The following is a 16,401-nucleotide window of genomic DNA, read 5'->3' as shown; positions in this document are numbered from 1 at the left end:
CTTGTTAATGAATGAAAAATAATTAAATAAATATCATCAAAGAGTTATTAAATGGTCAATATTCATATTCATTCAATTATGATGGTTAGTTGGGCCTGCACATTTCTAAGACCACAATAATGAACAAAACCAACCTGGTATTTGTCTTCACAGTGATTACAGCCTGGTTATGGAGAAAACAATGATTAATATCATCAATTTTTAAAGAGAGTATCTTTTTCTGGATTGAATATTTTCCATTATCATTCTTACGATATCACTAACATTAGGTTAGTGACGTCAACATAATTAGCTATTAGGTTATGACTGCAACATAATTATAAAGTGTTTGCATGCTGTTTTTTAACTTAGAAATCACATTTATTGGAAATTACATTTCAGATATGCCTCCACATGTACAAAGTATCATGTTCACAAAGTTAGTCATTATGGTAAAATTTTGTAACATTAAAATACGTAAGACATCGAAAGTGAAGTCTGAATTTCTGGATTCCAAATTTACATGTTAATGCTTACTAGAAATGTAAGAATTTGATAACTTTTACCCAGGTACTCAAAAGCTTTGTTGGCACACAGACTTGGGTTAGTATTTTGGTCCCCATATTCACTGCATACTAGGTAGCTGTTTGTTGCATGCTTTTATTTTTTGAGGTTTCTTTCTTTGTTTCAGTTATGGACTGATAATGGTCTTGATGCTGAAAACTTGCCTTTTGACACCCTTTCCATAAATTGCATTTTACACACCAGTTGCATGTTCTACTTGTACTGAAATCAATAGACCAGGCTGCTAGTCCCTTCCTCATCGCTTTAAGGTTTGAGTTATATTTGTGATGATGTTTTTATAAATTACTGGTTTGCTTGACTAATCTAATAACCTGCATCCAAATTTTGATGGCAAACTTGCTCTTTAGAAATTAGATTGATTAAATACAAGAAAATAAGGGGAAAGAAAAGATCATAACTTTCTGTTTACTTGATGGTGTCTTGTTTTCCTTTATCCCAGGAAAGAAGCAGCCTGCTTATGTTTTGATAATGCTGTTTATCTGTCAGATGGCGCAGGCAAGAGCCAGCTGTTTCCCATAAAGATATCTTTCAAAATAGCAATGGTGCTGTCTACAATGGCAGATGCTATCTGATACCATTTCTAGGGGGTAGTTCCTGTTGAAACATTGTAGGAGGGTTTTTCTAGAGAACAGGCTGAGATGTCAAGAATGGTTAGTGCTGACATATGCCAAAGTCAATACAAAATAAGAGGAGAATAAAATCCTTGTTGAGGCAGAAAGGAAAGGTTCAAAAGATGGTTAGAAGCAAGCAGTGCACACAGAGTTACAGAGCCGGAGGATATTGAGAAAACCGTCTGATTAAGAGTCTGAAAGCTCCAAGTTGCAACACACTGACTATGCCCAGATCTCAGCAGACATTTTTATAACACAGGTCCTCAGGATTTGTTTTAGTCCGCTTTTTCACTGCTGTGACCAAAAGACCCGAGAAGAACAATTAGAGGAGGAACTATTGGAGGCTCACGGTTTCACAAGTCTCAGTCAGCCAGCGCCATTGCAGTGGGCTAGAGGCGAAGCAGGACATCAAGGTGGAAGAGTGTGGCAAAGGAAAGTAGCTCAGGACAGGGCACAAAGAAGCAGGGGGTGGAGAGAATGAGACTGCAGACCAGGAACAAAATACATAGCCTAAAGGCACATTGTAATGACCCACCTCCTCCAGCCACACCTTACCTGTCTGCAGTTACCATTCAGTTAATTCCTATCAGGAGAGTAACACACTGATTGGTTAAGGTTCCCATAAGACAAATCATTTCACTTCTAACTTTCTTGCATCATTTTACACATGAGCTTTTGGGGAACACCTAAGATCTAATAGGATCTGAACTTGACATTGGATGTCAAGGAACATTAAGGAATTCTTTCCACAGTCATCAAAGAGGAATAATGCCCCAACATATGGAGGCAGGACCCAGACACGGGATTCATATGGTTGATAGGTTAAACAGACAGAAGCAGGTCTAGAGGAAGAGGCACAGGGGGAAGGGGAACTGTGAAGTTTGGCCCATGAAAAATGAACACAGGGGAAAGTAGATCAGGGGAGAAAGCACAAGCTTTCTTCAAATGATTCAAGAAGTGTTTCATAGAAAGTCTTGATCTAGAAGTTCCCAAGGGCTGGACCAGAATCTATAAGAAGAAGTCACAGGTGGATATTTTATCTGAACATAGGTAAAGCCAGGTTGTTGGACAGCAAAATATTTTGGTATAAATATAAACCAAAGGTGACTTTTAAATCTATTGTCTCTTTAAACATGCTCCTTGCCCTGGATGAAAAGTTGGGTAAGCCCACAACTTTTCTATTCCTTTTGAGGCAAAAGAAAGCTTAATAGACACTAAAAGTGAAAATCACAGCCTCAAACAAATAATTAAAAATGACAATGATGGAGGCCAAGGCAGGTGATTGCAAGTTAGATCGCCTCAGCAAATTAGCAAGACCCCATATCAAAATAGAAAAATGAAAAGGACTAGGCATGTGGCTCAGTGGAATAGAACCCTTGGGTTTAATTCTCAGTACCAAAGAAAAGTGTGTTGGGGGGTGGCAATGATGGTGCATAACATTTCTATATATTTTTTCTGGGCCCCAGCTGCTCACTGACTTCTGGCCTTGCTTCATTATAACAATGGCTTCAGCTCCCTGAATCAGACAGGAGTTTAAGATGGTTCTGTTGTATTCCTCAAGAGTCTTTCTCTATTCCTGATAGTCTCATGTCTGCAGTTCCCTTGACCTAAGGTGAATGAGTTTAGTCTGCCGGTTGTTTCTTTCCCCTCTGTCCCTAGGAACCTCACCTCAGCTTCTCTTTGTTGAATCTTTAGTGCCCTTTGGGTAAACCTACTGAACACAATCTGAGGAATCCTCCATGCTGGCGTGCTCGTCTAGTGTGTGCAAGGCCTTGGGTTCAATCCTCAGCACCACATAAAAATATATAAATAAAATAAAGATATTGTGTCCAACTACAACTAAAATAAATATTTTTTTAAAAAAAAACAATAAAACTCAGATATCCCTGTGAAGGACTTCAGCATCAAGACTGCAATTATAAATCCTGCCTGGGTTTCCAGCCTCCCTGGCCCACCCAGCAGACTTAGTACTCAAGACTGCAACATCAACTCTCACCTGAACCTCTAGGCTACCAGCTTGCCCTGCAAATTTCAAACTTACCAGTCTTCATAATTGTGTGTTAATTTCTTAAGTAGATCACTGTCTGTCTACCTATCTATTTAATCATCGAGGTTCACCATAAGCAGGGAGATAGATAAAGTATCAATTCCATATCTTTGTTGAACTGTGATAAAAATCCTATCTTGGTTCACAGTACTAGCACAAGGCTGAAGTGTCTTTTCAGGGATACAGCTGGTCATTCTTTGGACATGAAGTATATATAGTAGCCATAAATGGCCAAAAAAAAAAAAAGCATTATATATGGAAAAACTGTGTCCCCGATTTTCCCTACCACTTACTACCTATACCAGGCTCCTCTTGTATTGCCCCAAATCTACTAAGTCCTACCTGTCCTCTTGTCTACTTGTCCAAAGTTCTCAGCAACTCAGCAACAAAATGCCCAGGTTGTTTCATTCTAACACCACTTGGGCCCTCTTTCTCCTCTGAGTTCTCTGTGGCAGAAGTCACAATGGCTCCAGAAGTCACTTAGGTCCAACTGATGGGACCCATAGAGACTCCATCTTCCCAAAATAATTGTCAAGAGAAAACAGGTGACAAAAACTACTATTGCAGAAAAACTAATACCACTTGGCGTGGATGTTGTAAGATAGAAGGTAGAAAGGAGTCAGCAGATGAACTGTTTGCTGTCTTCCATGGATAGGTTGTTCAGACGCAGTGGTTGCATATGGAGGCCTAGACTCCCCAGAGACATTCCAGGCAATGAGGGCCTTCAGCAGAAGCTATAACCAGCTCAGTAAATGACCTTTTTGGATTTGCTTTCCTTCCCTGCCTCACTTCTCCTTTTTCTTCATTTTTGATACACAAGGAGGGTGGCATACAGCTTTCCAGTGTTGTCTGTGGCAGAGTGGCTCAGTTTATGCCAATCTAGGATCCACTAACAGGAAACCTGTCAGTATTACACAGAAAAGTCAAGGGCTTTAAAGGCAACAAGGCAGAACACCCGTTGCCCAAGGGCAGCTGGCCCCTAAAACAAAGATCAGTGAGGAACTAGCCAGCCCCAGTACTTCTCCTAACCTCACTCATCCAGTATCTCTATTTTGTAAGGAGAAGTAACAGGTGGAACAATGGCCCAAAAGTTTTGAAAGAACATATCTTCTCATGAAAACTAGGAGTGGAGGAGACACAGTCCATCTGCTGCCATGCACTCTGGTACTTTATCTAGTTCCACCATGAATAATAAGTTGTTGGGGTGGGTGTGGGGGATTTCACTAGAGAAAATGTCACTTACCCAGAAACAGGAAATAGGATAGCTGTGGGGACTGAGAGTTCAAGACCACATGGCATAGACAGGGGAAGAAGCTGGTTCTAGGTTCCAGGTCCTTGTGAACGTATCTTGGGAAGGATGACTTTGGGGTGTGTATGTGTAAAATACAGAGGCTATAGAACAAAGCATATAAAATGACTGAGAACCTGGGTTTATGGGGATAGAGGTGCCATAACTAAGCATACCTAGGCAGGGGTATAGGAAAAGAGACATTCTCTTTTCTTCTATACCTGGAGAGCCCCCCCACTGGACCAGAAGCAGAAATGGAGCCTGATGTCACCAGGGCCTTTCTTCAGTGGACAGGGCTTGTGCCAGGGTCTCATTTGCCAGGCTGAGAGGTGGGGGCACATGGGAGCTCATCAGGCTGCTAGTGTTTCAGTGATGCCATGTGGCACAGGAGCCAAAATGAGACTCTCCTGCAGAACAAAAGTGTTCTCTCTTCAGGACCATCGTAATAAAGATTGGCTCCTTAGACAAGGGAGGATAACTGGGATCTTAGAAGCTACTATGGCAGGAAGAACACACTTGTTAGGGAGAAGGCTCAGAGTTATTTCATTAGAATATTTTAAAAGATCAGGTTCTTTTTTCTTCAGAGTTAATAGATGGCTTGGGGGTCGTATTATAGCTCAGTGGTAGTTCACTTGCCTAGAATGCAGGAGGTTCTGGGTTTAATCCCAGCACTGAAAAAGAAAAAAAAAAATGGTTTCTTCTTTCATTCATTTATTTTTAAGATAGGACAGCATAATGATTAAGAGTATATACTATGGTGTTTACCTGCCTAAATTTAAATCTTGATCCTGCTGCTTATAAGCATTGTGGCTTCTAAGAAAGCCAGGCACAGTGGCACAATGTGTCCCAGATACTCCATGGCTGAGGCAGGAGGAGTGCAAGTTTAAGCCCAGCCTGTGCAAGTTAGCAAGGCCCTGTTTCAAAATTAACAAGAACTGGGATGTGGCTGAGGGATAAAGCACCCTTGGATTCAGTCCCCAGAACCAGAGAGAAAGGAAAAAAAGAAAAAAAAGAAAAAAACTTTGTGACTCATGCTTCAGTCTTCTCAAATATGAAATAAGGATGATACTAACTAGGGATGTAGGGAGGATTCAAGAAAAGTTTACATATGCAAACATCAGCACAGGGCCTGGCACATACTATTTAGTGCTCACTAAATATGTTGGTATGTATGTGAATATCGCCATTTGGTGGGGGGGCGAGGATGGAGGGTTACGGAATTGAACTCAGGGGCACTCAACCAATGAGCCACATCATCCTCAGCCCTATTTTTTGTCTCTATTTAAAGATAGGGTCTCACTGAGTTGTTTAGCGCCTCGCTTTTTGCTGAGGTTGGCTTTGAACTTGCCATTCTCCTGTCTCAGCCTCCCGAACTGCTGGGATTACAGGCGTTTGCCACCGCACCAGCCTTCCCATGTTCCCCCCCCCTTAGAGATCTTGACTTTGCCAATAAAAGTGGGGACTTCCAAAAGGCTCCCCAGACAGACTGAGCATGCACACAATCAGCACTTACTACCTGAGGCCTTTCTTCAAGAGACTAAGCTGAAAAGAAAGCAAGCCAGAATTCAGTCTGACCTTAGTTTCCAGCTGAATGCTATTTTAAGGTAAAACTAGGTAATCACTGGGAGGGGTGGGGTGGAGAGCAGCTCAGTCACCCCACAGAGAGACTCCACTCACTGGCAGGCAAATCACCTGGGAGAGCCCAGCAGGTTCCTCAGGAGATTCAGGCAGAGGACCCCAAACTGGCTTATTTGTGTGCCCATTTCAAGGAGGATCTGCAAAGGTGGGGAATTTGGATTCAGAGACTAAAATGAGATGATCTTTGAACACTGTTCCAGCAAACGGTGTCAAACTGAATCCTGGCTTGCTTTCTTTTCAGATTTGCAAAGCACTGAGCCTGTGAGGGGGACTAAAAGAAGGGAGATTAAAAGGTATTTAAGGCAGGAGAATTCAGACAGATGCTAAGGAAAATTGGCCCCAACCATATTCCTGCTGAGCCTCAGAATACCTTGGTAAAGGAAATGATGTGAATGTCATACCCAAAATTATGGAAAACAAAATGAAGTCAGAAAGGCTCTGGGGGAAATCTTACACTGGTGGTGATACAAGCTTCTTGACCTATTTCACCATGGCTGAAAGTTAATGTTTATCAAAATATGCTTCAAAGGGGTTTGGATGGACAAATTCAACAGTGGCCACAATCAGTTGAACATTGGCCTATTCTCTTGTGAAATCTCCTGTATGGGCAGTAGGTATTAGGTGTTGACTTACAAGGGTAAAATAACTCATGAATTATTTTTAAGTGAGACTGCCTGAAATCTCAGGAATAGTGTAATGGCCCCCCATGTCCCTAAGAAACAGTTCACATATCAGTGATATGCTGCGGAGTTTGTTATGAGGTTGTGAAATTAGGCTGTCATACTCCATTTAATAAATAAGGACATTAAACTGTTGTTGCAAGAGAGAAATATTTATGCTTCAAGAGATGAAAGATGGGGGTAGCTTTGGCAAGAAACAGAGATGAAACAAGCAGCTGCTATACAAATCTCTGCTATTATTCTTCCAGAGCATCCCTGAAGTTTCCAGTTCAGGATCTCTTACCCTACACAAACACCAATCATTCTGCCAAGCTGTTGGCTCAGCATACAATGTAGGAACTAAAGCCATTCCATCATATTAGCAAAGTCTCAGACTATCATGCTGCTTCTCTCTCTGCCACTCAGTCTCTAGAACAGCCTTTGTCACCCAGCTTTCATCCTTCTTTGGTGGCAAGAGAAAACTCGGAGGGTGTCATCTGGAATCTGAGGCTGCACTCTTCTCTGGGCATTGCCATCCTGTGCACATCAGACTTTACCATCTTTAACAATACAGCACAATTCAATAGTGTTTATGCCATGGCTCCAGTGTGAACAATCTTCCCTCCCATCACAAGGACACATCTGTTAGCATGGATTCCCTTTATTTTCAAATGTCAGCAACTTCAGGAGAGGGGTTCTCATATGGGAACAACCTCTGACAACACCAAGTCTATTGGATTCTTACTATTTTGGAAGAAATGGTTGCATTCATGTAGACTAGTACACCCGGTATAGAAATATACCAAGAAAAAAAAAATTGGCTCCCTCTCTTGGTCACTCAGTGACTCAGATTTCCTACCTGAAAATTAGAAAACTCGGCTCAAGTCTGTGTCTCTATGACTAGCCAAAATGTCTGAATATTTGAAAATATGTGGATGTTGGGTACCAAGTATACTCATCCAAATGACTGACTCACATCTTGGCAACTGAGTCCTGCCAAATAGAAATTCAGCCAAAGATTCCATGGATATTTTTTATAAAGGCAGAAAAAGGAATTTTGGTATAAACAAAATAGATCCAATTGTTTGTTATGTTTTGAAACCACAGAGTTGGTTAAGTTCTGAGTGCGCCTTAGTTGGTTTGCTCAAAGGCCACCTGCCCTTCACTCTTTTCTCAACCTTCACTGTTACTAATATCACGGTGAAAAAAACAACCCCAAGGCCTTGGTTCAAATCCAACCTACTAGGAAAGTGATTTGGCCATGCTGAGCCTCAACTGTATCATCCGTAAAGTGGAATGAGAATAATTTACTCTGTGGCATTGTTGTTAGTAAGCATAGTGTATGTTAGGCCCCCAGTTCATAGCAGATCCTTGATAAATGAACAATGACTAATGAGGGCAAACATAGTGTGAATTAGCACCTGATGAGGCAGCTGTTTAAACTACCTCCTACTGTCCCAGGGCTTCTCAAAAGTATAATCTCTGACCATCTGCCAGAATCCTTCTTGAGGGCTTAAAAGAGACAGAGACTTTTGGTCCCCACTCCAATTATGTCTCATCAGAGTCTCTGGGAACCATTTCTAATACTCCTCAATCTTCAGATGACTCTTAAGTATGTTAAAATTTGAGAACCACTGAACCAGACACTGTTTAAAACTTATTTTTAGTCATTGATTTGTAAAGGAGTATGTGGCTCCTCGTGTGTGTCAATGATTCTTAAGTACTCTCTGTGGTTCCTGAGTCCTGGGGTTCACATATTCTCTGACAGATCAGATAAGATGGAACCTTGGGAGAGGTTTCAAAAGCCAGCAAAGGTAGTTCATAAGGAAGCTAGATCGCTTACATTATTTATTCATTTGGTTTGGTCTTTTGGGTTTGTCTTTTTTTTTTTTTTTTTTGCTTGATTTGCTGGCCAACTGAGTAATTTTGTGCTATTATTTAGGCCCAAAATGCAGCAATTACCCAATTCCCTCTGCTATTAAGCAGAATTTTACTCATTTAGTTTTAATAAAATCCCAATTACCAAAGAAGGTGTGTGGTCTAAAACCCACTCATTCTCATATTCCATATCCAAAAGAAACCCTTAAACCAGGGGCAGTGGAGACTTGAGCTTCTGGAGGAGAGAAAAATTATCCTATTTATGTGACACACTGTGCACAAAGGTGAGACTCCAGACAGCCAACACTGACCTGAGATAACTGCTGAAAAGGCAAAAATGGAGTTGGCAGAGCTGGCAGGCTACCCCAGTGTTCATCTAGCAGTGAAATTAGGGCAGCACTAGGGAGTCCAAGAATGTGTGGCAATTTCTCTGGCAAAGACTGGAAGCTCCCGGTCGACACTAGAGGAATCCTTATTAAATGGGACCCTGAGCTAAGCAGTGATATGGAGAACCTGGAGAGCAACCACGGAAGGCAATCAAGATTGATCGGGTTTCCAATGAAAAAAAAAATTCTTCAAGGGACTGGCTTCTCCAGGCTTTAGTGGAATAGAGTTGTGGGCAGGGATTAACAGTACATCTAGATAGCTAAGTGAAGGAGTTTGAATACTTCTAAGAACATCAAGTGAAAAGGCCCAGGCTGAATTTCAGCAGAAATTGGGGTTTGAAATTGAAAATCTGGTTGCAGAGGAGAGGGTTATTCTTTTTTAGGGAAAACTCTAATGCAGTTTTCCCACTTCACAGCCTCCCACCCCATCCATCACCTGTACAGCCCCCACTTCTTGGTACAGGGTTGACAGTATGCCAGACATTGTGCTACTTGCTGTTATGTTTTAGATTGCATTTAATTTTCAGAATAACCCTGCATGATGGGTATGGGTGTGCTCATTTATAGAAAACAGACTGAAATAAAACAACAGGTGAACACTATTTTATCCTGCTCGATCACTGCTGTTCTAGAGGCCAACATGGAGGGAGGCCGGGGAGTGTGAGAGGAAACTAGAGAGTAATAGGGCAGTCACCCAAAACAAATGCCCTTCAAAGGCAGGGGGAGAATGTTGTATTTTCTTCTGAATACAAAGAGCCAACTGGGTTTTAAGCAGAGTAGCTCTAATCGATGTGTGAAATGCATTTTAGGACAGACAGGAAGAAAAATTGCTGTGTTATTATTTTTAATCTCTGGGGTTATGTTTTGCTTGAACCGGGGTCTCACTATGTTGCCCTAGGCTGACTTTGAACTCCAGGACTCAAGTGATCTTCCCACCTTAGACTCCCAAACAGCTGGGACTGTAGGTGATCACTACAGTTTATGCAGCCATTTCAGAAGTCCCAACTAGAGATGGTGACTGGTATTAGGGAGTAAGATGTGGGAAAGTGGGTGGGTGGCTTATAGCCACATTTCAAGAGTAAATAAACAGAATGTGATAAATTGGTAAATGATGTGTTCCAGATCACATAGGTATCAAGAGGCTAGACAGAATTTAGATAAACCCCTTAACTACCTGAAAACCAAACTCTGGGATCTTTCCATTGACTACAGTGTTCCACAGTCACAGATCACTGGAAAAGGGATTTCTGCTGTTCTGTATCTGAGGCCCAAATAGAAAAAATGGCCCCATTTTGCTGAATTTATGACGGAGTTGTGTGTGTGCATCCTATAGGACTATGGCTGTTTCTCTCCAAAGAGTTGGCCAAGGTTATCCAGAACACGCAGGACAATGACCAAGCTCTTCCCCAAACACTTCAGTACCTTCTGAAGACTAACAGAGCATGTGACTTGAAGGCCCAGAACAGTTCCAGTGGACACGGTGAAAGGTAAATCTTATGTTTTAAGCTGCACTAGATAGAAGAAGGGAGGAGCCACTCAGAAGAAATGAAAAGACTCTGTGGCCACATTTACACAGCAAAAGCCAAGTGGAAGATTGAGCAATTACCCAGTAACTGCAGGCTGGGGAGTCGGCCAATTTGGGTAACTCAGATAAAAACATGTGCTTTGGCTGCTTCTCTTGCCTGAATTACTCGATAATGGCCCAACTGTCTGTTTTGCTTAGTTGAAGAGAACAAGAAACAGGTCTCAAACCAAGGCGGAGACTTTCTGTGGGGCTGAGGAGCCCACATGGGAAAGGCTGACCTTTGGAGCCTGCTATCAAGATGGCATGGAGAGGGCTGGGGATGTGTCTCTAGCGGTAGCCGCTCGTCGGCATGCGTGCGGCCCGGGTTCGATCCTCAGCACCACATACAAACAAAGATGTTGTGTCCGCCGAAAACTAAAAAATAAATATTAAAAAATTCTCTCTCTCTCTCTCTCTCAAAAAAAAAAAAAGATGGCATGGAGAGTTCACAGTGGAAGAGATGCAGCTCCATCAGCAATCTGCACTAGGTTCCAGAGACCCTCATGTGAACAGTCCCTATTCTGACATATCTCAAAGTCTAGTCTTGAGACTAACTTGAGGAAAATTATAATAAAATACATTATGTAGAGATATCATTTGAGAAAATGTTGGGAATTCAAAGGTGGCAATGAATCCATACTGGGGTGGGGTGTGGGGTGGAAGAATCAGGGAATGCTTCCCAGAGAAGGCACTGCTTAGCGCCACCTCTCCTCTGCCCTCCTTGGTCCCTTAAATCTTGTCCTCTACCTACATGAGTTCAGTGGGCTGCTGGAGCTATGAACTCCTCACACACTGTAGCTGCCACAGCTTAGTTTTACCACTGTCTCCTTCTATCCTAACAGGAGTGGCAGCCCATCATAGGTTTGCATTCATGTCTTGTGCAGTTTTCCTGATTTCTTTCATTGTTTCTATGACTGGTCTCCTGCAAGTGCCAGGCTCTGCTGCAAACTGTGAAGCTAAATCCTTGCCCACCAAGACTCCAGAGACATAGTTTTACCATTCACCAGACTGTTTTCTGAAAGATAAGTGATGACTAGGAGAATTGCACATGGTCTCGCTTGGAGGATTTTTAACCAAAGATGAAATTTGTGGTTCAAAACCATAGTGGCAAATAGCAGACTCATCACAGTGCATATAAAAGAAATGAGCTAATAACTAGTAGTAGTTCTCTGGAGACTTCACCCTGGTTCCTGGAAGTAAATATTTTGAAACTGAATTTGTAACAATGGTTTCCATTTTCAAATATTGCATCCTTTGAGTTTTAAATAAATTGCAAACATTCTAATTACCTCTGCAAGCTAAATTCATAATTTTTTATACCCAAATCACAGGTGACTCCTCCACTGACTCTTTAAGATCAAGAAGGGAGTTTGCACAAAGTAATTCATGTTTTCCATTTGAACTGCAGCTAGAACAAGAGAACTCCCCTTGAGAGCCTAGATTTTCCTTCCATCTCTGACTTTACTAAAATAAATGGATAAAACACTGTGATCATGAAGTTCCCTAGGGTAGGGTGGTGCTTGCAAATTTTCTGGTACTTCATCAGCTTAGCCTCAGTTTGCCTTATTTCCTGGCACTAGCCCACCCTCCCAAATTAATTGCTCATGTTTTTACAATGCCTTTTCCATTCCCCATCCCATGTTCAACTCATCCTTTAGCTATTGAGGAAAATGGCATCAAAAAAGGCTAAATGTCCTTATTGTACAGTTAACTGCTGTCAGAGAATATGGAAAATATAAGCCTAGGTGTTTCACATCCAATGCTAAATGGCATTAAAAGTATATGGACTGCCACAGGGATGTAAGGTATGTGCTGAAGGCAAGGAAGAATATTTTAAGCATTTGGCAAGAGCTTTCATGAAATTTGAAATTACCCTAGCGGGCTTAAGCATGAAATATTATTCTGATTGTTTTCCTACAACTCTCATTCAATAGACTGAGCACTTACCTGGGACCTATTTTTTTATAGCAAATATTTTGTAGCAAATATTGTAGAACACAATGGAAAGCAAGGAGATATTTTGTTTCTACCCTCCCAGACTCAATTACCCTTCTCCTATTTCTTAAACCTCCTTCTTTGTTACCCCCACCCCTCAAACTCACACATAAATAAATGCACAGTCTACCCCTCAACTCCACTCTTAGCCTTCAAGTTCAAATTCTTTTTCAAAATGTGGTTAAGTACTATACATGATGACAAAATGAGAAAGGGAGAAGGGTGTTTCCTGCAGTGCTTTCCACATCCTCTGAGCTGAAGGAAGTCTATCATCCTTGCCTTTTGTCACAAAACTCAATACAGTAAAAGGGTTTATAAATTCATTCTCCTAAGATCTCTAGATATCTATAAAAGTAATCTGGTGTTTACATATTAAAAACCCAAAGGCTGGGCTGGGGTTGTAACTCAGTGGTAGAGTGCTCATCGAGCATGAGTTCAGTTCTCAGCACTGCATATAAATAAGCTAATTAATTAATTAAAGGTCCATCAATGACTAAAAAATATATATTTAAAACAATTGGGGGCTGGGGTTGTGGCTCCGTAGTAGAACACTCTCCTAGCATGTGTGAGGCACTGGGTTCGATCCTTAGCACCACCTAAAAATAAAGGTACTGTGTCCACTTACAACTAAAAATGTATATTAAAAATTTTTAAAAACCCAAAAGCTAATTATGTTAACCAATTTTTTCTAAATTTCAGTTTCCTCATCTGTCGGATACATAGTGATGTACAGAAAAGCATTTGAAAAAATGCAAAGGACCATGTAATAAAGGTACCACTATAATTGTTAACAAAGATAATAGAATATGAAAGAATAAAGAGTGCTAGGTATAAAGTAAACTGATATCAACTGAATGAGCAAATCTTAAAGAATGTTTGCTTTAATCTTATATACAAAATAACTAAAAGGGAAAAAAATCACGGAAGATGACTGTTGGGCTTAATTTTATCCCTTTTACAATGCAAATTAAACCCTTATATCAAATAATAAAGTTTTAAAATGTCATCTTTTTACTGTAAAAATGGAAAGAATAATTAAAATATTAATAATTTCACTGGCAGACAGGATAAACAAGGGTTCAGGTAAAACCTCAAACACTGCTGGTAGAGGTGTAACAATCCAACATTATATAGGGGAAATGAATGCATTTCAAGAGACTTAAAACATGCACTCACATCCATTCCACTTCTTAGAATTTATATTAGTGAAAAATGTTTAAAGTGAACATTCTTCTATTTATAAAAAGGTAGTTATGAAAATGCCCATCACAATATTGTTTAAAATAGAGAGTAAAGCATAGAATCAAGAATGTAGTATCTACAGTCACTGAACTTCTGGATGCACATCCTGGCTTTGTTACTGGTCACTGAGACCCTGGACATACTTTTCAATTTCCACGTTTGTAAAATGCAAGTGATAACAACAACCTGTTCTATGAGGTTGCTGTGTCTATTTAATAAAATACAGTGGAGGCATCTGGGCATACTGAAAGTACTCACATGGTGAGACAATCAATGGATGTGTAACTGATGTGATTCTGCAATCTGTATATGGGGTAAAAATGGGAGCTCATAACCCACTTGAATCAAATTGTGAAATATGATATATCAAGAACTATGTAATGTTTTGAACAGCCAACAATAAAAAATTTAAAAAAAAAATAAAAAAAATAAATAAATAAAAAAGAAAAATTAGAAACCACCTGCATATTTAATGCATCATCTCATCCAAAGCAATATTATCTATCTTAGTCCATTTGGGTTGTTGTAACAAAATACCTTAGACTTGGTAATTTATAAAAAATAGATACTTACTGCTCATAGTTCTAAGGCTAGCTCATAGTTCTAAGGCTAGTTCAAGGTACTAAGTGTATTGCAACCTAATGATCAAGGCGTCAGCAGATTCAGCATCTGTTCAGGGCACACTCCTCATAGATGGCAACAGCTATGCATTCTCACAAGGTGGAAAAACAAAGAAGCAAAAGAGCTCCTATGTGTCTTTTTTTTAAGGGAACTAATCCCATTTATAGGGGTTCTGCCCTCATTACCTAGTCACCTTCCAAAATTCTAACCTCTAAAAACCACTGCATTACAGATTGTTACAACATATTAATCTAGAGGTGGGGTACATTTAGACCATAATACTATATATCAATTATTACAGATGAATATATGACTTGGAAAGATATTATTATAAAAGGGGAAAACAGGCTATAAAATAATATTACATGATTGAATACTAGTAGATGTTTACTAGACATTAATCAGTGTACCTAAACTGTTTTTGACTCAGATCCATTTCTTTGTCTAAAAATGCAGTTGTATTTCAAAAGAGCAAACGTCAAATATGCTAATCTCAGTTTTTTCACCTCCTGTGTTGGGCACAACTAAGAATTTTTCTTGTGCTAAAATATTTTGGTACTCAGTGTATTGCAACCTAAATGACTTGTTATAATAAAACAGAAGCATTTCTTTACTAACTGGTAAAGTCCTCCATGCCATAAAAAATGTCCTAAGATCCCATGTAATCTCATAATTCTACTACAGTAATTATATACATAATATACCAAGAAATATTACAGCTATCAGCTTTCAAATGCCTAAAATACTTTTTAAAGTCTGAACTATGATTCTATCTAACAATGTTTTCTTAGAGGATATGCAAAACAGATGTTCTTATTTATAAGTATGGAAGTATATGGAATTTTAAGAATGACATTTGTAAAATGTAAAATTACTGCTGTTAGTGCTACCTCATTCTAACAAGAATCACTTAAGGAGTATTGACTGCTATTGATATTGAATAGAATTCTTAGTATGCATTGCAAAAATGTTATTCTACCTTCTTCAGTGTATGAATATCTTAATACCTAAGAGAGAACTACTTTTTACCCAGGTCTTTCTACTCTTAACAATAAAAACAAAAGCTGTTTGACCAACCCCAATTTCAGGCAAATAAATACCTACATGCTTATGTTGAATATTACTAACATGGAAAAACTTCAATGTTTCCTAATGTTTTAAAATTAGCACCTTTGACTTCCACCATAGAAGCGAAAGAATGGCCATATGCTGCTGATAAGTGTCCCTTTCTTAGTACTCTATTATCTATCTCTTGTCATTATTAACACTTTAATAAGCAGGATATATAAATCACAAATTTCATATCTTTGAACCTTCAACTTTGGAGCTCATCTCTGAAACTAAAAGAGTGTGACAATGTGGTTTGTTACATGAAAAAATGTTGTACAGATTCAGTGGGTAAGTGAGCACAGGAAAAAGTAAGAAAAAGAATACTCACAGACATCTCCCAAGCTAAAGGATGCCGATTATATTCAGCTGAGAAATGCTATAAAGCTGCTAATCATGCTGAGTTTGGCTAGACTACAGGTGCTTTCCTTGACATCCTGGAAAAGTTAAGCTGATGTCACCACTTCATGTCTGGGACAGGTAGACAAGAACCCAGGAAGATTAGCATCAATCTCACAAGATCAGATAGAGTGACTTTTGGCTATGTTCTTTTGTTTTTGGTCAAAAAGAATTCCAACTGGAGTTACAAGTTTAAAAAAAACAAAAAGCAAAACAAGCAAGCAAAAAAAAAAAAAAAAAAAAAAAAACCTAGAAAGTTCTTTTCCTCCTTTTCCCATAATGAACTTAGTTTTGTTGCTTCTGGTTTGAGGCAGATTGTTAGGTATGTCCACGTGACTGCTTTCTGGTTGCATTTATGATTACTAGGATGGAATTACAAATACTCCAATATTACTTCCAGTC

This window comes from Marmota monax, unplaced genomic scaffold (genome assembly GCF_021218885.2).
Source record: "Marmota monax isolate L192 unplaced genomic scaffold, Marmota_monax_Labrador192_F-V1.1 WCK01_AAM20220418_F8-fsc00046, whole genome shotgun sequence".
In the NCBI taxonomy this organism is placed as follows: domain Eukaryota; kingdom Metazoa; phylum Chordata; class Mammalia; order Rodentia; family Sciuridae; genus Marmota; species Marmota monax.
This window is presented reverse-complemented; position numbering follows the sequence as displayed.